This window comes from Anthonomus grandis, chromosome 19 (assembly GCF_022605725.1).
Source record: "Anthonomus grandis grandis chromosome 19, icAntGran1.3, whole genome shotgun sequence".
Lineage (NCBI taxonomy): Eukaryota > Metazoa > Arthropoda > Insecta > Coleoptera > Curculionidae > Anthonomus > Anthonomus grandis.
This window is the reverse complement of record NC_065564.1, coordinates 4,699,091-4,725,498: the sequence shown is the minus strand read 5'-3', so window position 1 is coordinate 4,725,498 and position 26,408 is coordinate 4,699,091. Positions and strand designations below refer to the sequence as shown.

General features: G+C 32.5%; 1 protein-coding gene across 2 annotated transcripts in view; it reads left to right on the top strand.

Moving 5' to 3' along the window:
• Positions 1-966: 966 nt before the first annotated feature.
• Positions 967-26,408, top strand: part of LOC126747501 (irregular chiasm C-roughest protein-like) — a 135,156-nt gene continuing 109,714 nt past the window's right edge. For both annotated transcript variants that reach the window (XM_050456188.1, XM_050456187.1), the window contains exon 1: positions 967-1,362. The gene's annotated coding sequence lies outside the window, so the exon portion shown is untranslated. The remainder of the gene's footprint in view (positions 1,363-26,408) is intronic.

Sequence of the window (26,408 nt, the reverse complement as noted above, 5' to 3'; positions counted from 1 at the left end):
GACTTTTTCGTGAGGCAACAGCTCAATATAGAAATACCTTTACTGGATCAACTTGAATATTTTAGGAGCTGAATAGAGTTGGTAGAAGAGTGTTGCCATAGTACTTTGATGCCATTTTTGCTGAAAAATGACAAGTAGCTTTTGAGATATCCGACTTTTTCAAACAAAATTGAGTGATTAACGTTTAATTAAGCGAGCAAACATGATTTTACAATAAAAAACTGCTTGTAAAAAGAATTTCACGGTTGGCGCGAGATACGTGTATACATGAGAACTTTTCTTTTTGAAATAATTTTTAAACGCCGCAGTTGGGTTTCTTCTTTACCGGTTTTGGCTTCTGCTGCGACCTGAAAAAACCCAACTCGCTCATTTCGAATATTTAATTATGGCCCGGTTTGACCTCGCGATGCTCGGAACATTTTTTTAAACAGAGTTCTTCTCAATTGAAGTCGGATATCTCAAAAAATGTCGCTCTATTCATCCTAGAAGCTTCATAGAGTTTATAGCAGAGGGTTTTCGGAGTGTTTTGGTGTCAAATTTATGGTTATAGGTCAAGGAGGTTTAGGATCAATAGAAAAAATTATGTGCTGAGGCACAAGGTGAATACAATTGAATTCTTGAGTTATCAGATCCTGAGTTAACAATGCCATAAATCTTTAATAGGAGAACTTTGAGAGCCTGAAAAGCGGTAAAGCGAAACTGGTGCAATAAAGACGATCTCGCCTCAAAAACGACAGAGAGGAAAAAAAAAGTGTATGCGGAGGACACCGATTGCACAAATTAATCCAAGAACGTCTTCTTCGCTAATACTGCATGGCGCTACTTGATCCCCCGGTACAAGAAGACCGTGTTGTTTCTGATTCCGCTATAATTACGCCGTCATCTGTCGTCTCGCTCGCTCAAACTGTGTCGTATATGGTCGTCTCTCTCGAAATCCGCTCTATCAGGGTTTCGACTCTTCAGTCGCTCGCTGACGGTCACCGGTTCCGTATATTTTCAGTCGACTCCAGGCCGATCCGCTGACGAGAGCGTCGCTCCGCTTTTCACAGGAAAATCCCATTCCGGGGAAGAAAGTCCGGAGTTTTCCGCGTCAAAATAAAAAAAAACGAAACCCGGAGTTTTTTTTTTGGTGGTGTTGTACTGCGTTAGTAGAGAGTAGTAAGATAGTCCGGGCGTGTCATTTTTGGGATTTTTCTTTTTTTTTTTTTTGGGAAATATGAGAGATTTGTGCGATTTTGTGGTGCCCTCGAGGATTGGATTGAGGTGATTTTTTTTGTGTGAAACTGTGAGGGAATTTTTTTTTTTGATTGTTGTGTTTGTGTGCACGGTTCGGAGGGTTTTCCCGGAAGGAAATTTTCGAATGTAAGTGTGCGATTTTTTTTTAATTTAATTTTTGATTAAGTGTCTTATATATGGAGGCCCTTTAAATGGATTTTATAGATTTTTAGCTAAATTTAAAAGAGTTCAATCAAAAAAATGTCATAAAAGTATAGAAATATTTAATGGCCAGGCCGCATCCCTGATCTGGATTCCATTGATTTTAGAAAAATATCTCAAAATTTCAACTATACCCTGAGGTCTTTTTTATAAAATGTCTTTTTATTCGGGAAAATCTATTTTCGAATGTAAGTGTGTAATTTTTTCTCAAATTAAATTTTGATTAAGTGCCCTTTAAATGAATATTACAAGTTTTTTACTAAAATTATAAAAAAGCAGCACAAAAATTAAATCAATTTCAATTTAAAAAAATGTCAAAAAGTTATAGTAATATTTACTGGCCAGGCCGGACCCCCGATCTAAATTCCATTGATATTCGAAAAAATTTCAAAATTTGAACTATACGAGGTGGTTTTTTTAAAAATGTGGATGAAAGAATTTTTTCAGTTTTTTGAAAATTTTAACTCAGGAAAATCTATTTTGTAAAATATTTAAAGGGTCTCCGTCAAAGTGAATTTCATGGTCCTTATTAACGCGTTTTATCCTCAAAAGACTAAAAAACATAATTAAATTTTCCTGGAAAATCAATTTAAACCGGATTCCCAAAAATCCAAACGACTCAAATCAGGGGAACAAGGGGGGGCTCAAACGTGGACAAAACTTCTCGACTGATCTAACCACTTATTTGTTAAAAATTAAAATATTAAAACACAGTAAATTTATTGAATCATAAACAATTTATTTAAATATAAAAATAAGAACATTAATAAAACCATATATACATATATATGTTCAAAAATCGAATAAATATACCAACAAAATATATATATATATATATATTTATGCCCAAAAGGTGAAAATTGTGATTACTTTGAGTGAAAATTGCCAAAAATTGCAAGAGTTTTATTTAAGTGAAAATTTGGAAAAAATTTAATTTATTTTAAGTAAAAATTGCAAAAAAGAAATTGTGACTATTTTGTGTAAAAATTGCAAAAAAAAAAGATTTTTATTTAAGAGAAAATTTGGAAAAATTACATGTGTTTTGGCTGTAAATTGCAAAAAAATGAGGTTAATTTAGAAAAAAAATTTAAAAAATTGTGATTATCTTGAGTGAAAATTGCAAAAAATTGAGATTAATTTAGAAAAAAAATTAAAAAATTGTGATTATCTTGAGTGAAAAATGCAAAAAATTGAATTTTACTTTTTAAGGGAATTTCGAAAAAATTTATTTATATTTTACTGGGGCAATAAATATACATATATATATCACCAACCACCATAACTACACCAACACCAATCACTAAATATACCAACAAATCATATATATTTATGCCCAAAATGTGAAGATTGTCATTATTTTGAGTGAAAGTTGCCAAAAATTGCATGTTTTATTAAAAAGAATAAATTTGAAAAAAAAAATTGAACTTATTTTAAGTGAAAATTGCTAAAAATTGAGTTTTATTTAGGAGAAAATTTGGAAAAAATTTAATTTATTTTGAGTAAAAATTCTGATTATTTTGCGTGAAAATTACAAAAAATCAAGTTTATTTTAAGGGAAAATTGCAAAAAAAAATTAGATTAATTAAAAAAAAATAGCAAAAAATTGTGATTATCTTGAGTGAAAAAATGCAAAAAATTTAATTTTATTTTTTAAGAGAATTTCGAAAAAATTAATTTATATTTTACTGAGGCAATAAATATATAGAAAAAATTCACCAACACCAATCTAGCTAAATATACCAACAAATCATATATATTTATGCCCAAAATGTGAAAATTGTCAAATATTTTGAGTGAAAATTGCCAAAAATTGAGTTTTATTTAAAAGAAAATTTCCAAAAAATTGAATTTATTTTGAGTAATAATTGCAAAAAAAATGGTGACTATTTTGAGTGAAAATTGCTAAAAATTGAGTTCTATTTATTAGAAAATTTGGAAAAAATTGAGATTAATTTGAATAAAAATTGCAAAAAATTAAGTTTATTTTAAGGGAAAATTGCAAAAAAATTCAGATTAATTTAGAAAAAAATAGCAAAAAATTGTGATTATCTTGCGTGAAAAAATGAAAAAAATTTAATTTTATTTTTTAAGAGAATTTCGAAAAAATTAATTTATATTTTACTAAGGCAATAAATATATAGAAAAAATTCACCAACACCAATCTAGCTAAATATACCAACAAATCATATATATTTATGCCCAAAATGTGAAAATTGTCAAATATTTTGAGTGAAAATTGCAAAAAATTGAGTTTTATTTAAGAGAAAATGTCCAAAAAATTGAATTTATTTTGAGTAATAATTGCAAAAAAAATGGTGACTATTTTGAGTGAAAATTGCTAAAAATTGAGTTCTATTTATTAGAAAATTTGGAAAAAATTGAGATTAATTTGAATAAAAATTGCAAAATATTAAGTTTATTTTAAGGGAAAATTGCAACAAAATTCAGATTAATTTAGAAAAAAATTGTGATTATCTTGCGTGAAAAAATGCAAAAAATTTAATTTTATTTTTTAAGAGAATTTCGAAAAAATTAATTTATATTTTACTGAGGCAATAAATATATAGAAAAAATTCACCAACACCAATCTAGCTAAATATACCAACCAATCATATATATTTATGCCCAATTATAATTATGCCCTATTTTGAGTGAAAATTGCCAAAAATTGAGTTTTATTTAAGAGAAAATTTCCAAAAAATTGAATTTATTTTGAGTAATAATTGCAAAGAAATTGTGACTATTTTGAGTAAAAACTGCTAAAAATTGAGTTTTATTTATAAGAAAATTTGGAAAAAATCGAGATTAATTTGAGTGAAAATTGCAAAAAATTAAGATAATTTTAAGTAAAATTTGCAAAAAAAATTAAATTATTTTGAGGGAAAGTTGCAAAAAATTGAGTTTTATTTTTTTTAAATTTAGAAAAACATTAATTTATATTTTACTGGGGCAATAAATATATAGAAAAAAATCACCCACCACCATAAATACATCAACACAAATCACAAAATACGCCAAAAAATTGAATTTTTAGAAAATATTGAATTTATTTCGAGTGAAAAATATGAAAATTAACTGAAAAATTGAGACCAGTTTGAGTAAAACAATTTAAAAATTAAGAAATTTGAAGTGAAAATTTTGAAAATTAAAAATATTTTAAGTGATAATTTTAGTTTTCATAAATTGACAATATTCCAAAAATCAGAACTTTTTAAGGAAAAATCTCAAAACTTAAAAATTTAAAAAAAAATTAATAACTTATTTTAAATTTAACTATAAATTTTTAACTATTTAATTTTTGAAAATGGCGATTGATCCATCCGAGTGATTTGTGGCAAAAATAAAATTCACTGCTTACCCCCTTGTAGAAACTGCTCATCTGCTGTTCTTGCAAGTGATCTGAAATAACGAAGAGAATCATTAGCGGACTGGCATAACAAATATAGAATTTTATTCTTCATAGAGTGTGAAATTACTCTAAAGTAGTTCAATGTTTGCTGGAATAAGGAATTGTTCAAATTGAGTAATATAGATCCTTATTCCAGGCATTTGAACCACTCTAAAGTAGCTCAAAATCATAATCAAACGTTACTCACGTCGTAGCGATTGGCCTGTTTCCCCCCATTTCAGTTTCCAGGAGGTCCTCCGTTCCAGTCTTTTGTGCAAGAAACCTGGAGAAGAAGCAAAGAAAATTAAAATGTTTGTTAAAGACAAAAATATGGAAGTTTATGCTCGATTTTACTCATTACTTACTCGTCAGCAGATGGCAGGACTGCCTCTCCATTCCATTTTTTCACCCTCTCTCCTCCATTCCGGTTTGCTTGCAAGAAATCTGGAAAACGGAATTAAAATTCAAACAACTGTTAACCAACAACAAAAGTGGAAATTTATTCCAGAGCACTCACCGGCGATCAGGTGGCCTGTTTCCACCCATTCCATTGTCCAGGCGCTCCATCACAGTCCAGTCCAGTCCAGAAACCTGGAAATTAATTAAAATTAGGAAAAACTTGGAATTTAATTGACAAAATAGTGATTACCGTTGAGAATGTTCGCCGCTGAATGTTGATCTGCTTCTGGATTTCCGTTAGAGTGTTTATAGGAAATCTGGAAAGAAAATTTATTTGAACCAGGAAGAATGAGATATGGGGCATGATTGGAATGAGCCACTTAACCTGGAAAACCATCTTTTCCACACTAGAATGATAATAGTTAATAGGAGGCTTATTCCAGGCATTTAGAGGGTTCTGAACACGACATACCTTTTACAAAATGGCCTGCCTCCTTTATGTCATTTTTGTCCCGAGTCCCCCATCCAGTTTGTGCAAATAATCTGGAACAAGAGAAATTAAAATTAAGATTTTTAATGAAAAAGTGACATAAAAAGGAATTTATTTCCAGGCATTTCATAATTTGCAATATAGTGGTCACTGAAATTCGAACAAAGAATTACTCACAATAAAAAACCACTATTATTACGTCCATGTTTTTCCAAATATTTTCCTCCCCATGTGCACGTAAACCGAAACGAACAACAACCCTTAAAAACCGCCCCTACAACAGTTGCTGTATGACCGGCGGTATTTTTTTTTTGTTGTTTGGACATTTCATTACGCTAATGCGTCCTGAATATTGTGTGTGTGTGTGTGACGAACTAACATAAAGATAAAGCGTTCGCTAACGTAATAAAATTGATATCAGTGAGGACCAAAATAAGGGCTCGAGTGGGAAATTTCTGTTTTTCACTCTGGATCATTCGATCAATTTTGCATCACCTAGTCCAGAAAATCGATTGTAAGAGGAGCTCCTTGCAAAGTATTTCCAGGTAGATCCTTAGTATCAAGGACTTGGAAGCAAACATCAATAAGTAGGTGATAAATCGCTAAGTTATTATGTTATCAGCATGAAATAAAAAGCATGATATCCAGAAAATTATTGTCTGTAAATATTGTTAAAGGTTCAAATTGATCCAAAAAAAACTTATGGAAGTATCAGAGTTTTTATGGGGTAAGGTCCAAAAAGGAAGTTTAATCTTCAAAGTGAGTACTCGCTTAAAAGTCCCGAATCAAAAAAACTAATTGAGGTTTCGGTATGGAATAAAAAGCATGATATCCAGAAGACTATTCCATGCAAATATTGCTTAAGGTTCAAACCGATCCAGGAAATATTTCTGGAAATATAACACTTTTTATGTGGTGGGGTTCAAGAAGGAAGTTTAATTTTGAAAGTGAGCACCCACTTCAATGACCCACATCAAAAAAACTAATTGAGGTTTTGGTATGGAATAAAAAGTATTATATCCAGAAAACTATTTCAGGCAAATATTGTTTAAGGTTTAAATTGATCCAGAAAATATTTCTAGAAATATAACACTTTTTATGTAGTGGAGTCCAAGAAGGAAATTTAATTTTCTAGGTGAGTACCCACTTCAAAGTCCCACATCAAAAAAACTAATTGAGGTTCTGGTATGGAATGACAAGCACGATATCCAGAAGACTATTCCATGCAAATATTGCTTAAGGTTTAAATCGATCCGGGAAATATTTCTGGAAATATAACACTTTTTATGTAGTGAGGTCCAAGAAGGAAGTTTAATCTTCCAAGTGAGTACCCACTTGAAAGTCCCACATCAAAAAAACTAATTGAGGTTTTTGTATGAAATAAAAAGCATGATATTCAGAAGACTATTCCATGCAAATATTGTTCAAGCTTTAAATCGATCCAGGAAATATTTCTGGAAATATAACACTTTTTATGTAGTGGGGTCCAAGAGGGAAGTTTAATCTTGAAAGTGAGTACCCACTCCAAATCCCACATTAAAAAAACTAATTGAGGTTTTGGTATGAAGTAAAAATTACAATATCCAGAAAACTATTATATACAAATATTGGTTAAGAGTCAAACTGATCCAGGAAACCTTTCTGGAAATATAAGACTTTTTATGTAGTGGTGTCCAAAAAAAAAGTTTAATCATTAAAGTGACTACTCACTTTAAAATCCCAAATCAAAAAAACTAAATAAGATATTAAGATAAAATAAAAAACAGGATATCCAGAACACTATACCTACCAAATACTGTTCAGGATTTAAACCTATCCAGGAAACATTCCTGGAAATATCACACTGTTTATGTAGTGATGTCCAAGAGCAATGGTTGATCTTTAAAGTGGCCACTCACTTCAAAGTGCAAAATCTGGAAAAGTATTGGAGGTGCTGTCTGGAACATCCCGAGTTCAAATAAGTAAAGTGTAAAGACACTTTACATATTTGTAAGAAAAACCAAATAAAATAAATAGACAATAACAAATTTAAATGAGACAACTGAGAAAGGTGACGATGTATAAAGAGGACCCTAATAAGCTCAAAAAGAGGCTTGCAAAAAGGACAATTTCGGGTAAAATTCAGGAAAAAAACCACCTGGAACATAATCGTGTGACAAACCAGTCTTTTTAAGCACTTTATAGTGTATATAAGGGATGAATAGAGCCCTAAAACAGGCCACAAACAAACTGCATTATTAAAGAGGGCCGCCTGCAGAGACATCTCTCATATCCCGGTGCATACACTGCGAAATATCCATAACTAACCTGGCAGTAACGCCGTCGACAGCCCACGAAGGGAAATTAGCTCTAAATTGGCTGCAGGATTGTTAAGGGCCTGGAAAACCCCTTCAACTAACTTGTTAGACTCCATAGTTCGTCCCGGCCATATTTTGGAGTGGATGATGCATTCGGCCTCACGTGGGGGAATGTTGCCTTTGTTTCGCTGCAGAAATTACCGTTTAAACGACCTTTCGGCTTTAACCATCAGGATTATAGAAGTTACATAAAGGGGTACGTAAATTTAACGGGTAAATTATCAATTATTCTGGATTTCTTGCGGGAAAGTTGCTCAATAGAGTTTCTCTAATCATTTAAAGGAACTAACCTATAATCCTGCCTGAAACAAGACATTCCATATCAACTGTCTGAATATAAAGCTCCCCAGTGGAGTCCCTAAAAGTTCCACATTATTCTCTCGCTTCCCCCTCCCACCCAAAAAGAAAACTTTTATAAAACTTGTATACAATACCGAGCTCATGTTATATATATACGACTAATTAGTTTTATAATTAACACTACCACCGCCGGTAAAACTAAAGTTGTGAAACGTGGCTATATTTCGACTTTCTAAAATAATTAATAAAGTTTATTACTCAGACAGCTTTTTTTTTTTAATTTTGGAAAATTGATATGGCCTCCGCCGTATTCAGAAGTTTCTCTGTGAAAAACATCCTCCCTCCCTCCTCCTCCTCCTCCTCCTCCTCAAGGCCTGTATGAAAATAAGTTTGAATTTAAACCGTCGGAATTTTTGTTTAATAAACTTTTATGAAACTGACATGGCTTTTAAATAAATTTATCCGGAATTAGGTGAAGCTTTTTATTAAAACCGGAGGAAAAACATCGACGGTTGCACCATAGTTTCACGAAGTTTTCAGCGGGGAAACTTTTGACGTTTGAGTCGGGGTTGTGCGAGAAAAATAGCTGTTAAATCAGGAAGAGAAAGATGTAAATATAAATCAATCATCAGAGCGAAATAGATCATGTGATGTGTCCAAGGACAAGTTTAAGTCATTTCAAAGTCCCAGATCTTTAATGAGAAGCATAATATTCAGAAAACAATTTTATGAAAATGTTGTTTAAGGTTCAAACTAATTCGAAGAAAATTTTTGGAAATATCAGGCTTTTTAGGTAGTGGTGTCCAAGAACGCCGTTTTATTTTCAAAGTGACTACTCACTTCAGAGTTCAAAATCAAGGAAAGTTATGGAGATATTTGCATGGAATAAAAAGCATAATATCCAGAAAACTATTCTATAGAAATATTGTCCAGAGTTCGAGCCAATCCATGGAAAATTGGGAAATATCAGAGTTTTTAGGTAGTGGTGTCCAAGAACACAGTTTCATTTTCAAAGTGACCACTCACTTCAAAGTCCAAAATCTTGGAAAGTTATGGAGGTATTTGCATGGAATAAAAAGCATAATATCCAGAAAACTATTCTATAGAAATATTGTCCAGAGTTCAAGCCAATCCATGGAAAATTGGGAAATATCAGACTTCTTAGGCAGTGGTGTCCAAGAACACAGTTTTATTTTCAAAGTGACCACTCACTTCAAAGTCCAAAATCTAGGAAAGTTATGAGGGTATTTGCATGGAATAAAAAGCATAATATCCAGAAAACTGTTCTATAGAAATATTGTCCAGAGTTCAAACCAATCCACGGAAAATTGGGAAATATCAGACTTTTTAGATGGTGGTATCCAAAAACACAGTTTCATTTTCAAAGTGACCACTCAGTTCAAAGTTCAAAATCTAGGAAAGTTATGGAGGTATTTGCATGGAATAAAAAGCATAATATCCAGAAAACTATTTTATAGAAATATTTGCCAGAGTTCAAACCAATCCATGAAAAAATGCGAAATATCAGACTTCTTAAATAGTGGTGTCCAAGAACACAGTTTCATTTTCAAAGTGACCATTCATTTTAAAGTTCCAGAACTGAAAAAGTAATGAAGGCATTCTAATGAACCAAGAAGTATAATAATCAGAGAAGTATCCTTTTTCCAGTTAAAAATTACTAAACTTTCTAAGGATGGACCCAGGGGCAAAAACGCACTTCATAGATTATATTATCGTCATTATATTTGTAACAGTAATTCCATTAGCTCATCAGACCTTAAGTAATTACCAAGGACTCATACTAAATTCATAAGACAACGGCGTGTTTGTAGGACGTTCCAAGAAATGTCCGGAAACTACTGTTCGAAAGCCCCCGTCTTTTGTACGTGCTCAGCGAGAGTGATAAATCCGAATTAAGCCCGAAGTCTCGAATAATGTATCAAACGCGTCACTTTGTTCGACTAAAACCGAAACAAACTTTACCACCACCATCAACTCGTCCTGGGGCTGTACAATTAACTTTCCCCAAGTACCTCGAGCCCTCCTCCACCCCCCCTCTGATCTTTGTTTTAACCCGGTGTTTCGTTTAGTCAAACGAACGTTTTGAATGTCCCCTCCCCCCCGGCTGTTTATAGCACGTACATCCGAAATGCCCTCCGAATCAATCAATCCCAAAGAACAATGATTAATAAATCGAAATTATCTTGATTGCATTTCATGCCCGACACACGCTTTTAATTAAATATCTTTATTTATTGTCCGAAATTAAAGGCAAAGCAAATAGGAATGATCATTTCGATGGCGAAATATTAATTAGAGCCGCCAGTACTAATTTGCAAAATGGCATATACATTACGTAAATCAAATCGGCCCATTTTATTTTTACATTAAAAATTGATAAATGTCTCCCAAGGTGGAGAGGGTGTAAAACACAAATCTGGATGATGAAATTCCTTAGGAACCGCAGGAATGTGGACACGGAAAATACTCGACGACGGGGGCATATTATCACGTGAGAGGGAAAAAATGGGGATGATTTACAGCGGAGGCGAAAAATTAATTTAACATGATAAATTTTTCTTTTGCGGAATGTTGAACAAGAGAGACGCGGATGTGCTGAGTTGCTGTTAGCTGGGGTTTTCCTTATGTAAAACAGAGAAAAGTACGGAAGGGAGAGTTTTTTTTCAGGAATTCCTGACCTCTAGGATAGTGAATAAATTGCCTGCGGAAAAAATGCACACCGGTCGAGGCACATCAACGATATTTTTAATCAAAAACTTTTTAATAAAAAGCAAACCTCGGCTGCGGTGTATCTCTCTCGCTAGTTATGACCGGGCATAACTCTGCTGACACTAATCCTGCCTCCTCTCCCCCCTTAGCCACCCACCCACTTTGAGACAAGTTCAAAATTAAAGTTCGCCCCCGTTTTTATGTGTCCCTGGCCAGATTAAAAAACATTTTTTCTTAGACGAGGAATTTTTAAATTTTTTTCATCTGTTATTATTGAGTCGAGACTGATGGGATAATTATGCAAAAAAAACAGTTTAAAAGCTTCTGATGATCGAAAGCTGTATAGACAGTTGCCTAAGATCCATGGCCTTGAATTTTCAGCTTATAGGCAACCAGCCAGACAAGCCCTCTTGAAAATTAATAAATTGGTCATGGTTCAAATAACAAATAGCTGTAAGTCAGTAACGGCCTATCGAGGAGTTGATATATACACTCATACGCTAGTCAATGTATTTGGACCAGAATTTTTGAAAATGTCAGACTTTTTATGTAGTGGTATTCAAGAAGGCTGTACAGATAGTTGCCTAAAATCCACTTGAGTCCTTGGACTATAGGCAACCAGCTAGATAACCTCGCTTGAAAATGGACACTGTTCAAATAAAAAAAATAGCCGTAAGTCAGTAAAAGCCTATCCAGAAGCTGGCATACACACAGATCACATTTTCCTAGTTGGTGTAATCAAGAAAAAGAAGATACTGAAGAAGAGTAACATATCTGTGGAAAATAAAAGAACCATCAATAAACCAACAAGTAAATTCCAAAAAACCAAGAAGGACAATTGAGAACATTAGAGATGACTTGTTACAACATGATAAAATGACAAAGAGACCCTGGATGACCGATGATATTCTGCAGTTGATAAAACAGCAATAAAAAAAGAAACACTGTAGGAAAGGTAAGTACACTAAAAGATTAAAGAGTTAACTGGGACCACAACAATTAAACATAAGACCACCCTACCCAACAACGAGGGAATACCTACAACAAATCAACGACACCTGGAAAACATACATTGAACAACTCTTTTATGACAAAAGACTCGAACCTTTTAAAGTAGATGATGATGCAGGTCTTCCTAAGAAGTTGTATAGTGAGTTGCCTACCCAGATGGCCTTGAACGCGCGCCTGTTTGTAGACAACCAGCTGGACAAATCCCAAATAAAAAAACTCATAAAGAATTATTTATGAAAACGTTTAAAACTTTCCTCGAAAAACTCTTTATCCGATCGATCACTTATAAATTGATATTTAAAAAAGCGACAGACGTAGAACATCAAAGCGGATGCCATTAAGACGCCCCCCTCTATCCCTCGCCTCGTCCCTTTCCCTTTGACGAAAACAAGTGGAAAACGTCGCGACGTACAAAGTTTTCAATTAAAGACCTCCAAGTTGTTTACTGATGAATTCATTAAAAAATCGATTGGTTTTAGTATTAAAGAAGTTTCAATTATTATTTAAGAAGTTATCGATGAATATGAGAGTGGAAAATTCGGGCAATTTGAAGGTTTTTTTTGGAAACTTGGCAACGGTGAAAGCAGATCTGATACTTTTGACTTTTTTATTGATGCAGTAAGATGAGCTGACGTGAAGCAAGTCTTAAACAGGTAGAAACTATTAATGCAATAAAAATAAAAATTGTATTGGTAGACAATTAACTACTGTTCAACTTCATTCATGTAGCTTATGACTGAAAATCAACTAATAAAAGAGATATTTAGGCTTTTTGTGTCGTGACTTCTTAAAGCACTATGTCCAATAGTTGAGATATTTCTATTATTGATGAAATTCTAAGACAGGTTTTTCCAGTGATTTTTTATTTTTTTCCAAGCAATGAAAGTCACATCTTAGTTTGGCTAAGCAGTTGAAGTCATTTCATCATTCTGCTGGACAGAAAGACAGGATTCCTGTTCACAGCAGACTTCAACTGCCTGTAATAAATAGGAAATGACTTCAAGTGCCTGTAAGACTTGAAAAATTACTGACTGCCTGGACAAAAATTGCTTCAATTGTCTCGATCTAATGGGTTTACTTAAAGGCAGCAGGGAAGATTGTTCTCAAAACTTCAACTGACTGGAAGAAATAAGAACTGGCTCCAACTCTCTGGAAGAAAATAGGAAATTATTTCAACTGTCTGGAATACAAAGCTATTGCTTGTGAGAACTAAGAAACGACATTGACTGCTTGGAACTAATGGGTTTCCTTTAAGTCTGCCTGAAAATATTTAAAGGAGGACTGAAGAGGGGTTGTCCGTCAATGGCTCTGGATGAAACAATGCAAAAACTCTTCTCTGGAAAATGGCAACAAAAAGAAAAACGTAAACAATTAATGGCCCAATAAGTTTTTTCCGATGTTCGCCACCGGCACAGCAGCACCGCGAAACAAACAAAAACCCGGACTGCAATTGAAGAGATAAATTAGCCACGTCTTTCGGGATGGCGGCGAATAGTGGGCCGCCGCCCCATTTTTCACCAGATATTTCGATTTTCATCGGAGGCTACACTCTAACGGTGTTTTCGGGGAAAAATCCAGTTTTAACTTTCCTCCCACGGGATATCAATCTGTTCCAGACAAGATCAAAGCGCGATGTACTGCACGTCAGCGATCTATTTGGGCTCATCTTAAAGGGTGATTTTTATAGAAAAATTGGGCTCCAGAATTACTGATTAGTACAGTCATTTCTTCCAGGACGTTGAAGTCCTTCTTATAGTTTCACAGGAAAAAGCAGTTTCAGGCAGTTTGGATCATTTTCTGTTTCTTTCAGTTAGGAGGCAATTGAACATTTTTTTTTTAATTTCTGACAGGCACTAGGGTTCATTTGATTTTTTTTTCATGCATTGGGAGTAATTTCTTATTTTTTCCAGGGAGTTGAAGTTATTTCTTATTTTTCCAAGCAGTTGGAGTCGAAGAAATGACTTTAACCGACTGCCTGGAAGAAATAAAAAATGACTTCAACTCCCTGGAAGACATATTTTGACAATTACTTGCATGCAATTAAGTGGGCCCTAGTTCTCGTAAGAAATATAAAAAAAAAATTATAATTGCTTGAAAAAACTAAAAACCAGCTACAACTACTTCGGAATTGAAGTTATTCCTTACTTTTCCAAGCAGTTGGAGTCAAAGAAATTACTTGAAGAAATAAAAAATGAACCCAATTGCCTGAAAGACATAATAAATGACCCAAACTCCTTGGAATAAATGAAATATGACCTGAACTTCTACAAATAAATAGGAAGCTGCTTCAATTAAAGGGATAATATAAATGGTTCCAAATGCTTGGGAAAATTAAGAAATAAGGACAACTGTCTGGAAAACAATAAATAATTATTTCCAACTGGCTGTCTGGAAAAAACATAAGGAACTATGTTCACTGCCTGAAATATGCTAAGAAATGACTCCAACTACCTGGAAAATACGAAAATCTTATCTATTCCTCTCGAAAAGACCAACGAATAAAATTCACGAAAACAAATAAAACACACGGTCACGATCTCACAACGTACAACAAATGACTACACTTTTTGCCTGGAAAATGATTAAAAAAAACTGCTACAGCCTGGAAAACCATATTAAGTTATTTGAACTGCTTGAAAAAATATATAAAAGACTCCATAGGCTTGGAAAAAACTACAAGTTAACGACAACTGTCTGGAAAATAACAGAAACTTATTCCAACCCTCTGAAAAAACCATAGTCACCTAAAAAAAAACCATTGTCCAAATTTTGTTAAAAACAAAAAATTAATGGTAATTTTTTGCCAAAATTCAAAAAAATTACATTAAGATTTAATTACTAGATGCAGATGTTGTATTCTGCTTTGACGACGATACTGGATTTATTTAAAGTGAAAATAGTTGGATGAAAATGTTAAATTGAGAGCTGATCCAGTACTATGGATAAAAAAAATTGTTGGATAGTAATTGGGTTTCTATAAGTACAGAAAAAGCTATGGTCTTCTCCCTTTCTCTGCTTATTTAGTGTCTGAATTTTAAAAGTTTAAAAATTCATAATTTTTGATTTGAGTAATGACTGCAATGTCAAAGACTTTAAGTGCCTGGGAAAAATAAGCACTGCTTTCGAAACAAATTAAAGAATTAAACCAATTGCCTGGAAAATAATGTGAAATTATTTTAGCTGCTTACAAAACTAAAAAAAATCAAATAAAAAAAATTATTCCAATTTTTAATGGAAATTGTATGAAAAAAGAGCAGAAATAATCTGAACAACCTAAATAAACTGACTGGAAAATGTGTAAGCGTGAATCAATTACTTGGAAAACATGAAAAATTACTAAAAATTTAAAAAAACAACCCTTAACTGCCTTGAAAAAAATTAAAAATTTACTCCAGTTGACTGGAAATGGTATGGGAAAAGAGCAGAAATAAATTACTGGAAAATGCGTAAAATGCATCAATTACTTGAAAAAAATTAAAAATTGCTCAATTTGCCTGGAAAAATTTTAAAAAACAACCCTCAACTGCCTTAAAAAAAATTCAAAATTATTCCAATTTTGACTAGAAAATATATGGATAGAGAGCAGAAATAATCTGAACAGCTTAAATAAACTGGAAAATGTATAAACGAGCATGAATCACTTGGAAAAAATACAAAATTCCTCAATTTGCCTGCAAAAATTTAAAAAAAAAACCCTTAACTGCCTTGAAAAAAAATTAAAAATTTTCTCCAGTTGACTGGAAATGGCCTGGAAAAAGAGCAGAAATAAATGACTGGAAAATGCGTAAACATGTATCAATTACCTGAAAAAAATTACAAATTACTGCATTTGCCTGCAAAACATTAAAAAACCAAACCTCAACTCCCTTTAAAAAAAAATTCAAAATTATTCTAATTTTTATTGGAAAACAAAAAAAAATTAGTCCAATTATGTTGAAAACCACATCACACCACCACAAAAAATTAGAAATGACAAATTTCCTAAAAAAAAGGAAAAAAATTTGTTCAAGTGCCCGGAATAACTGAAAAATCACTTCCACTACTGCCTGGAATAGAAAATGAGAAATGACGTTAACATGACAATAAATGACACACAAGAGTAACTCCAACGCATCCAATAACCCAAAGAAAATTGGAAAATACGCTTTTTTCTTGCCCCAACAATTACTTAAGCTACAAAAGAACTTGGAACCCCTGGATTTCTGTAGCGAAGCTAATTCGATCCAGCCATTTACGTTATTAACAACAACAACAACAAAACGAGATTTTTCCGACAATGGAGGAGGAAAAACTATCTCTCGGACTTTCCGAAGCTTACTTAGCAGCGAGACACAATAATACGGGGGCAATATGTGAGTGTGTGCCATTTCTAATAACCCCCCGACAAAGGAATTAAAATCGACGTTAAAAAAAAAAGGGAGGCCGCCGCCGCCCTTCTTAAAATATTAAAGGACCTAATTTTGTCCTTATTATTCCACACGAAACACCCTCGGGTTAATAAAAGAAATACGATGTTCGGCGGAGTGAAGTAAGGGTGGTCTTTGGCGACCTGTATTTTTTAATTTCGTTTCTTGGAAGAAGTTTAACATTTTCATCAGGGGCGGAATGAGGGAAATTTGCATCCCTCAGGAATTGTTGATAAAGCTATGATTTATAATGTATAGAGTAAACCTCCCTGCCACTAAAAAAATCATTTAGATCCGCCACTGTTTTCTTTTGGGTTGCTTGGAAGCAGTTGGGAAAATACTGTTTTTCTTCCAGGCAGTTGATGTACTTTATTAAAGCAACTGGAGTAATTTTCTATTTTTTCCAGGGAGTTGCAGTAATTTATTAATTTTTCCATCCATTTTTTAAATTTACCAGGCTAGAAAATTGAAAAATTACCCCAATTAATAGGAAATTGCCTAGAAAAAAAAGCAGACATAACCTGAATAGCTTAAAGCAGGTAAGCAGTCACTTGGAAAAAATTTTCTATACATTTTTCTGGAAAACATTTAAAAAACAAACCTCAACTGCCTTAAAAGAAACTAAAAATTACTCCAATTGGGTGAAAATTGGATAAAAAAAGGACAAGAAATAAATTACTGGAAAATGCGTAAACATGCATTAATTACTTGAAAAAAATTAAAAATTACTGCAAAACATTAAAAAAAATAACCTGAACTGCCTTAAAAAAAAATTCAAATCAATTCCAATTTTGATTGGAAAATGTATGGAAAAAGAGCAGAAATAATCTGAACAGCTTAAATATACTGACTGGAAAATGTGTAAACGATCATGAATTACTTGGAAAAAATGAAAAATTACTTAATTTGCCTGGAAAAATTTTAAAAAACAACCCTCAACTACCTTGAAAAAAAATAAAAATTTACTCCAGTTGACTGGAAATGGCATGGAAAAAGAGCAGAAATAAATTACTGGAAAATGCGTTAACATGCATCAATTACTTGAAAAAAAACAAGGGAAAAAATTTGTTGAAAATGAGAAATGACCTTAACATGACAATAAATGACACACAAGAGTAACTCCAACACATCCAATAACCCAAAAAAATTGGAAAATACGCTTTTTTCTTGCCCCAACAATTACTTAAGCTACAAAAGAACTTGGAACCCCTGGATTTCTGTAGCGAAGCTAATTCGATCCAGCCATTTACGTTATTAACAACAACAACAACAAAACGAGATTTTTCCGACAATGGAGGAGGAAAAACTATCTCTCGGACTTTCCGAAGCTTACTTAGCAGCGAGACACAATAATACGGAGGCAATATGTGTGTGTGTGTGCCACCCCCAATAACCCCCGACAAAGGAATTAAATTCGACGTTATAAAAAGAAAAGGGGGGCCGCCGCCGCCCTTCTTAAAATATTAAAGGACCTAATTTTGTCCTTATTATTCCACACGAAACACCCTCGGGTTAATAAAAGAAATACGATGTTCGGCGGAGTGAAGTAAGGGTGGTCTTTGGCGACCTGTATTTTTTAATTTCGTTTCTTGGAAGAAGTTTAACATTTTCATCAGGGGCGGAATGAGGGAAATTTGCATCCCTCAGGAATTGTTGATAAAGCTATGATTTATAATGTATAGCGTAAACCTCCCTGCCACTAAAAAAATCATTTAGATCCGCCACTGTTTTCTTTTGGGTTGCTTGGAAGCAGTTGGGAAAATACTGTTTTTCTTCCAGGCAGTTGATGTACTTTATTAAAGCAACTGGAGTAATTTTCTATTTTTTCCAGGGAGTTGCAGTAATTTATTAATTTTTCCATCCATTTTTTAAATTTACCAGGCTAGAAAATTGAAAAATTACCCCAATTAATAGGAAATTGCCTAGAAAAAAAAGCAGACATAACCTGAATAGCTTAAAGCAGGTAAGCAGTCACTTGGAAAAAATTTTCTATACATTTTTCTGGAAAACATTTAAAAAACAAACCTCAACTGCCTTAAAAGAAACTAAAAATTACTCCAATTGGGTGAAAATTGGATAAAAAAAGGACAAGAAATAAATTACTGGAAAATGCGGAAACATGCATTAATTACTTGAAAAAAATTAAAAATTACTGCAAAACATTAAAAAAAATAACCTGAACTGCCTTAAAAAAAAATTCAAATCAATTCCAATTTTGATTGGAAAATGTATGGAAAAAGAGCAGAAATAATCTGAACAGCTTAAATATACTGACTGGAAAATGTGTAAACGATCATGAATTACTTGGAAAAAATGAAAAATTACTTAATTTGCCTGGAAAAATTTTAAAGGAGGATTTTTAGAGGAGGAAAAACTATCTCTCGGACTTTCCGAAGCTTACTTAGCAACGAGACACAATAATACGGAGGCAATATGTGTGTGTGTGTGCCACCCCCAATAACCCCCGACAAAGGAATTAAATTCGACGTTATAAAAAGAAAAGGGGGGCCGCCGCCGTCCTTCTTAAAATATTAAAGGACCTAATTTTGCCCTTATTATTCCACACGAAACACCCTCGGGTTAATAAAAGAAATACGATGTTCGGCGGAGTGAAGTAAGGGTGGTCTTTGGCGACCTGTATTTTTAATTTGGTTTCTTGGATTTCGTTTAATTTTTATAATGGGCTCCTTTGTCCCGGTTAAACAGTTATTGTCTGGAAATTGTTTACTTTGGAAATTTAATTTTCTAAAAGTTTTTCGTTTAATCTCTGTTGTGCCTCCTCTAATTAATATTACAAGTTTAACATTTTATTCGGGGGCGGAATGAGGGAAATTTGCATCCCTCAGGAATTGTTGATAACTTGTTGTTGCTATGATGTATGATGTATAGAGTAAACCTCCCTGCCACTAAAAAAATCATTTAGATCCGCCACTGTTTTCTTTTGGGTTGCTTGGAAGCAGTTGGGAAAATACTGTTTTTCTTCCAGGCAGTTGAGTTATTTTATGATAATTTTTCAGGCAATTGGAGCAATTTATTAATTTTTCCATCCAATGTTTACCAATCAATAGAAAATTGCATGGAAAGATGGCGGAAAAATTTGAAAAACATGCCTCAATTTAACTCAACCTTAAAATTAACTTAAACTAGACTAAAAACAATGACAACTGTTGACTAGAAATTGCCTTAAAAAAAAAGAAGACATAACCTGAACAGATTAAAGAAAATGACTGGAAAATGTGTAAACATGCGTCAGTCACTTAGAAAAAATTAAAAATGACTAACTGATAAAACAAACCTCAACTGCTTTGAAAGAAACTAAAAATTACTCCAATTGGGTGGAAATTGCATAAAAAAGAACCAGAAATAAATGACTGGAAAATGTGTAAACATGCACCAATGACTTGAAAAAAATGGAAAATTACTGAATTTGTTTGGAAAAAAATTATAAACCAACCCTCAACTGCCTTGAAAAAAATTAAAAATTTACTCCAATTGATGGAAAATGGCATGGAAAAAAAGCAGAAATAAATGAGTGGAAAATGCGTAAACATGCACCAATGACTTGAAAAATATGGAAAATTACTGAATTTGCTTGGAAAAAAAATTATAAACCAACCCTCAACTGCCTTGAAAAAAATTAAAAATTTACTCCAATTGATGGAAAATGGCATGGAAAAAAAGCAGAAATAAATGAGTGGAAAATGCGTAAACATGCACCAATGACTTGAAAAAAATGAAAAATTACTGAATTTGCTTGGAAAAATTTAAAAAAACCAACCCTCAACTGCCTTGAAAAAAATTAAAAATTTACTCCAGTTGACTGGAAATTGCATGGAAAAAGAGCAGAAATAACCTGAACAGCTTAAAACGAAAATGACTGGAAAATGTGTAAACATGCACCAATGACTTGGAAAAAATTAAAAATTACTGCAATTGCCTGGAAGAACGGAACAATAGCTCAAACTGTTTGAACAAAATAAGAAAATGACTCGAAAACATAGAGAAAAATAGTTCAAGTATCTTGGAAAAAAAATTAAAAATAAACTGACTGGACATTACCTGGAAAAGGGTAAAAGTAACCCGAACTCGCTTGAAGAAACTAATAAAATAGCTGGAAAATGAGAAAACCTTACCTCAACTACTCAGAAAAAAAGACTTCAATTGCCTGGAAAAATACTTCAATTGCCTAGGCTGCTCGACAGAAATTAAAAAAACGGCTGGAAAACATTTTAAAAAAATCATCAACTGCTTGGAAAAACGACTCCAGTTCACTAGAAAAAAGAAAAACCATACCCGAACTGGAACTTACAAAGAAAAAAAATTAAATGCCTAAAACCATTACTTCCTTCTTAGTTAAATGAATATTTCAGTAATCAAAGGTGATCCCAACTTGAAACGTACATGGAAATATATGAGAAAACTTCAACTGCCTGTGGAAAAGACTCTAAATCACCTGGCACAAAAAAACAGTCACTTGAACTGCTTAAAATAAACTCACAAAAAGTGTCGAAACCCAGGTGAAACTTTCGAAAATGTCGATTTTCCAGCTGGTGCCAAATATTCATAATTTTCTCGCTTTTATTTTTGAGCACGAAAACCCTCATTATTTCAACACATCTCTGTCCTCTCTATCTCTGTCGCACCCAATTTTTTTCAAATTAAATGCGTATTTTTAAACTCGGTCCGTATTGACAAACGTACGAATTGTCTTTCGGACATTAAACGTGGTTCTTTAACGATAACTATCTTTATTATGAATAATTGATTGTGTCATTTATCATTGTGGACATTAGGGTAAATTTCCCAACTGGACTGAAACAATTATCGATAATGTGAGAACCCTGTAGGTGGAAAGAGTCATCATCAGTCAAGAATATTTCGTTATGATCCTCAGGACAAAACACGTGTGCAGCATATTAAGACGATTATAGTGAAGTTATTGTATATTGTTGTGTCCTAAAGATGATAATAGAGACGTCAGGCGAGGTAGTTATTTTTTTTTAATTTCAGGCATTTGATTATATACAGTAGTGGCCAAAAGTAGATAAATCTGGTCGACCAAAAAAAATGGACATTAGAGCTGTACGCAAATTAAAACAAATTAGCCAGAATAACCCTTTCATGACTTCTCGTCAAATTCAGATAGAATTACAGGCTCTAGGGATTTGTAATGTGTCCTCAAGGACTGTAAGACGAAGGTTGGTAGAAGAGAATCTATTTGCACGTGGGCCAGCAAAAAAACCATTGCTTTCAAAAAAGAATCGCTTAGCCCGTCAGCATATACACTGGACAAAGCATAAATGGAAACGTGTTTGCTGGAGCGACGAATCGAAGTTTCTGGTCAGCGTTTGAATCCCAAGTACACGAAACCCATAGTTAAGCATGGAGGTGGATCAGTGTTGGTTTGGGGTTGCTTCTCAGGTTATGGAATGGGCCCGTCACATCGCATAGAGGGCATAATGGACAGGTTTATGTACAGGGATATTCTCAGAGATGTCGAAGACAATTTACCATTGAGATTCCAATTCCAGCAAGATAATGACCCGAAGCATTCCTCCAAAATTATGAAGCAATTTTTTGAAGAAGAAAAAATACCAGTTTTAAAATGACCGTCCCAGTCACCCGATCTTAATCCCATCGAAGATGTATGGGAAATTGTAGATTGTGATAATAGGGATACAAACTATTCAAATAAAGGTGAATTATTCGAACGGTTGCAACAGAAATGGAAAAATATTGGTTTTAAACTCATAGACAATCTTATTGAATCAATGCCACGTAGATGTCAGGCTGTAATAGACAATAATGGGTATTTTACAAAATACTAATGTTGTAGATGGTTTAGTTTGTAATTAAAAAAAAATACTTTGAAAAAAAAAGAGAATTGGTTATTTTTGAAATTTGTCTCTTTGGCTACTTTTGTCCAGCGTATATTTAGTTATTTCTTATTATTTACCAAATTAGGTGATTGTTACTAAAGAATGTTTTATTATTTTCATACATGTTTATGTTGTCCATAATATATTTAAATATCTTTATTATAGAATTTTTATTTCCTTTGATTTTTTTAAAAAACCATTTGTCTATCTACTTTTGGCCATTACTGTACACTGTTTAAAAGAATTAGAAAAAATTACATAAACAGGAAAAGTGAAAATAATTAGAAGCGCCTGAAGGAAATAGGGATTTACCTAGAAATCATTAAAAAAAAAAATCTCAACTCTCTGTCTGGAGAAAAATTAAAATTTACTGTAATTACCTCGGAAAAATCAAAAATAACCTAAATATAAGGATTTAGCTGGAAAATATAAATGATATACCTCAACTGCCCAAAAAAGCAAAATGGCGCTATAAAGTAGATAACGCATGACTTGGGTGTATGGAAAACATGAAAAGTTACTCGAACTGACTGGGAAAAACTGCCTAGAAAATAATTTGAAAAATCATATTTCAATCATCAATGGTATATGTACCGTGGAAACTCTACGAGTCTAGAGGGCACCAAATTTTCCTCAAATAAGGTACGATCCATCGTCAATGTAACTTGGCTAGAAAAACATTTTAAGAAAATGCCTCAGCTGCCTGGAAAGAATGAAAAATTAGTCCAGTTGACTAGAAATTTACTTGAAAAAGCGAAAATAGGCAAACGAAAAATTACCCAGAATTGGTTGAGGAAAACAAATAATTGGGTGGAAAATTTAAAAGACATGGACTTCAATTGCTTGGAAAAAATAAAAAATTACTTCAAATGACTGGGAAAAGGAAAAATAGCCAAAAACTATTTGAAAAAAATTAGAAATTGATTGACTCCAATTGCTTGGAAAAAGAAAGAAAAGCACCCAGAATTACTTGAAGGAAATAAGGGTAAAAAATATAAAAACCTACTTTGATTTGTTGGAAAAATAGATAAAATGCTCCGGTGAATTTACTGAAAATCGGGAAAAAACAAGATAAGCTACTTAAACAAAATGATAAAAAAGCTGGAAAAATTACCTGGAAACGAAATATGAACCTGAAGTAATTAAGGAAAATAAGACAGACAAAAAAAATATGAAAAATTGCTATTTTGATTAGGATATTTCCATTATTTCCCCTTTTCCAATTTTTTTGTATTTATAACTCTTTAATTTTTTTAATATTTAATAACCATTTTTTTCTATACTATATGTATACTATAGACATGTGAGTAAAATAAAAGATCAATGTGTCTATCTACAGGGTGTCATGTAATAAATGTTCGATCTTTTAAGTATTTTTAAGGTAAAAAATGCTTGGTTTGACAAATGGATAAAATAGAAAAAAATATTTTGCAAATTATACTGTAAAAAAGAACAAATCTGATATCAGCGCATAACTTTTAAATTAATTTAAAAACATAAATCAAAAATGTCAAATCTTAAAATTTGGAAAAACTGTCAAAAGCTGTTAAATAAAATTAAAAAAATGCAACGTTGACACATGAATTTTAACAAATGGATAATATTTAAAAAAATACAAGTGTGCAAAGTTTATTGTAAGAAAAAATAAATCTGACAACGCAGCATAATTTTTAAATTAATTAAAAAAAAAATTTCCAAGTCATTTGCATAAAATTTAAAATACCCTGAATTACTTGAAGAAAATAACTGGAAACACTCAAAATAGCCATAAACGATTTAAAAAAAATCAAATAAAAAAAAAATTCCAATTGCCTGGAAAAATCGAAAATAGCCAAAACTACATCAAGAAAAAAGTGATTTGGCTGGAACAACTTTTTAAAAAATACCTCAACTGCCTGGAAAAAATGGAAATTTACTTCAGTTGACTCGGAAAAATACAAAGAAATCTGAATCCCTTGAAAGCAATAAGAAATTTAGTGGAAAAAACATGCCACACATGATTTAAACTTGACTGAAAATTTTCTGGACTGAATTTCTTGCAGAAAACATCTGGGAAAACACAAATTAGCCATAAAAACTATTTGAAAAACCTCAAAAATTACTGGTATAACGTGGAAACTCTGTGAAAGTCTTTCACGCCAAGCTTTCCTCAAACAAGCTGCAACCAATTGTCAATTTAGCTTAATCATTTCATATTTCAATATTCCCCAATCTAAAGGGAGGTATCTTTCGCTTCAAAAAATTTACGAGTCCTTTTTCCAATTTTACAATTTTTCAGAATCAATTTTGCAAGGGCAGGGGGAGGACGCCCTTTGCCGCTAATAATTTCTGACTTATTCGAATTTGGTTTTATAATAAGAGAGACTTTCTCGAGGGTGGAAAATAGGACGTAATTTCATGAACTCATTTTATCCTTTTTATTTCGAAAATTGGGCATGGCATATTGAGCAGACAACTTTTCTTTTAATGTAAAAATAACCTGCGAGCCACATATTTCACTCTATAACTAACATTTTTGAAAATTCCATTAATTTCTTTTCAATTAATATCCTATTTTACACATCATGAACTTTTATAGCTAATGGAAAGAAACGTTTTAGTGGCACTTCATCCGTTAATAAATATAACGTCCCGTTAAATCTTGGACAGTAATTAAATTATAAGGCGATACGTTAATAAATCTACCGAGAAGAAATGCACTGATAAGTGGAACAAGATATCGAGAGAAAAAAGGTGCAATTAATCCGGTAAAGAGTTGGAAAAGTGACAGGACGCGTTAACTGGTTCTCACGTATTTCACTTCTGCAATAAGAGAAAAATGGAAGCAAATTTGCAGAGAAATAGTTGGGTTAAGTGGTTCTTATTCGCTCGTAAACGAGAGTAAGCGAGAAAATGTAACGAATTTAAATGGATTATTTGAAAAAACAACCACAAGTATTAAGTGCATTTTTTTTGAAACTATTTAAGAGGTTGCCATTTTGGTTTCAATCCAAGTACGAAGTTTTGCCGTTTTAACGCTAAAAAAGAGTTCGTCTGCCCTATAGGACACGCCCAATTTGAAAAGGGATTAAATAAGTCAAGAGATAAGTGTCAACTGTCAATGTCACTGGTTAAAGTTGACACAACATGTCTGTCAAACTGTCATCGGCTTGCTTGACAATGGTGAACACATAAACTTTTATAAGCGTTAATGTCATGTTTTAAAATATTAATAGTAATAATAATAATAATAATGATAATAAAGTAAAAAAGTATTTCTTTTTTTAATTATAATTTAAGGATTTTCAAAATAACATAACTTCAACTCTCATAAAAGGAATATATTGACACCACTGCCACTCAAGCTGTTGACACAGCCAGTGACAGTGTCAATTAACCATTTTACGGATGTTTTAATATGCTAAATAAAATAAATGTGGTTAAGTGTCGACGTCACTGGATAACATTGGCAGATCATTTTCAGACAATTTTTGAAGCTTTGAGGTAATGTTATTTTGCTATTTTGCTCAAAATGACACAGGCTCAACTCTTATAAAAGATATAACTGATCATTTTTGACAGATATAATCTGTCATTGTCATTCAGTGACGTTGACAATAATCTATCTTTTATTACTTTCAATATGTAAAAAGGGACACCAATGCAATAAAATGTGGCAATAACACAATAATTAAATACATAAAATAAACCTGAAATAAAAAGCCTGAATAAAACTGACAACACAGTTTCTAATTGCAATGTTGTCATGATATTTTATAAAAATTGGTGCATACTTTATTGTTGAAAAAAAAAACTTATTTGGCAACACAGCTCAAAATAATATAAAATTGAATTTGAAAACCCAATAAAATATGTCAAAAAAAGTCTGGCAACGCCGTGTATGATGTTAAGTTAAATGTCAAATAAATTGCAACGTTGAATATTTAATTAAAATATTTTGCAAATTATACTGTAAAAAAATTAATCTGACAACACAGCATAGTTAATAAATTAATAAAAAAATAATAACTT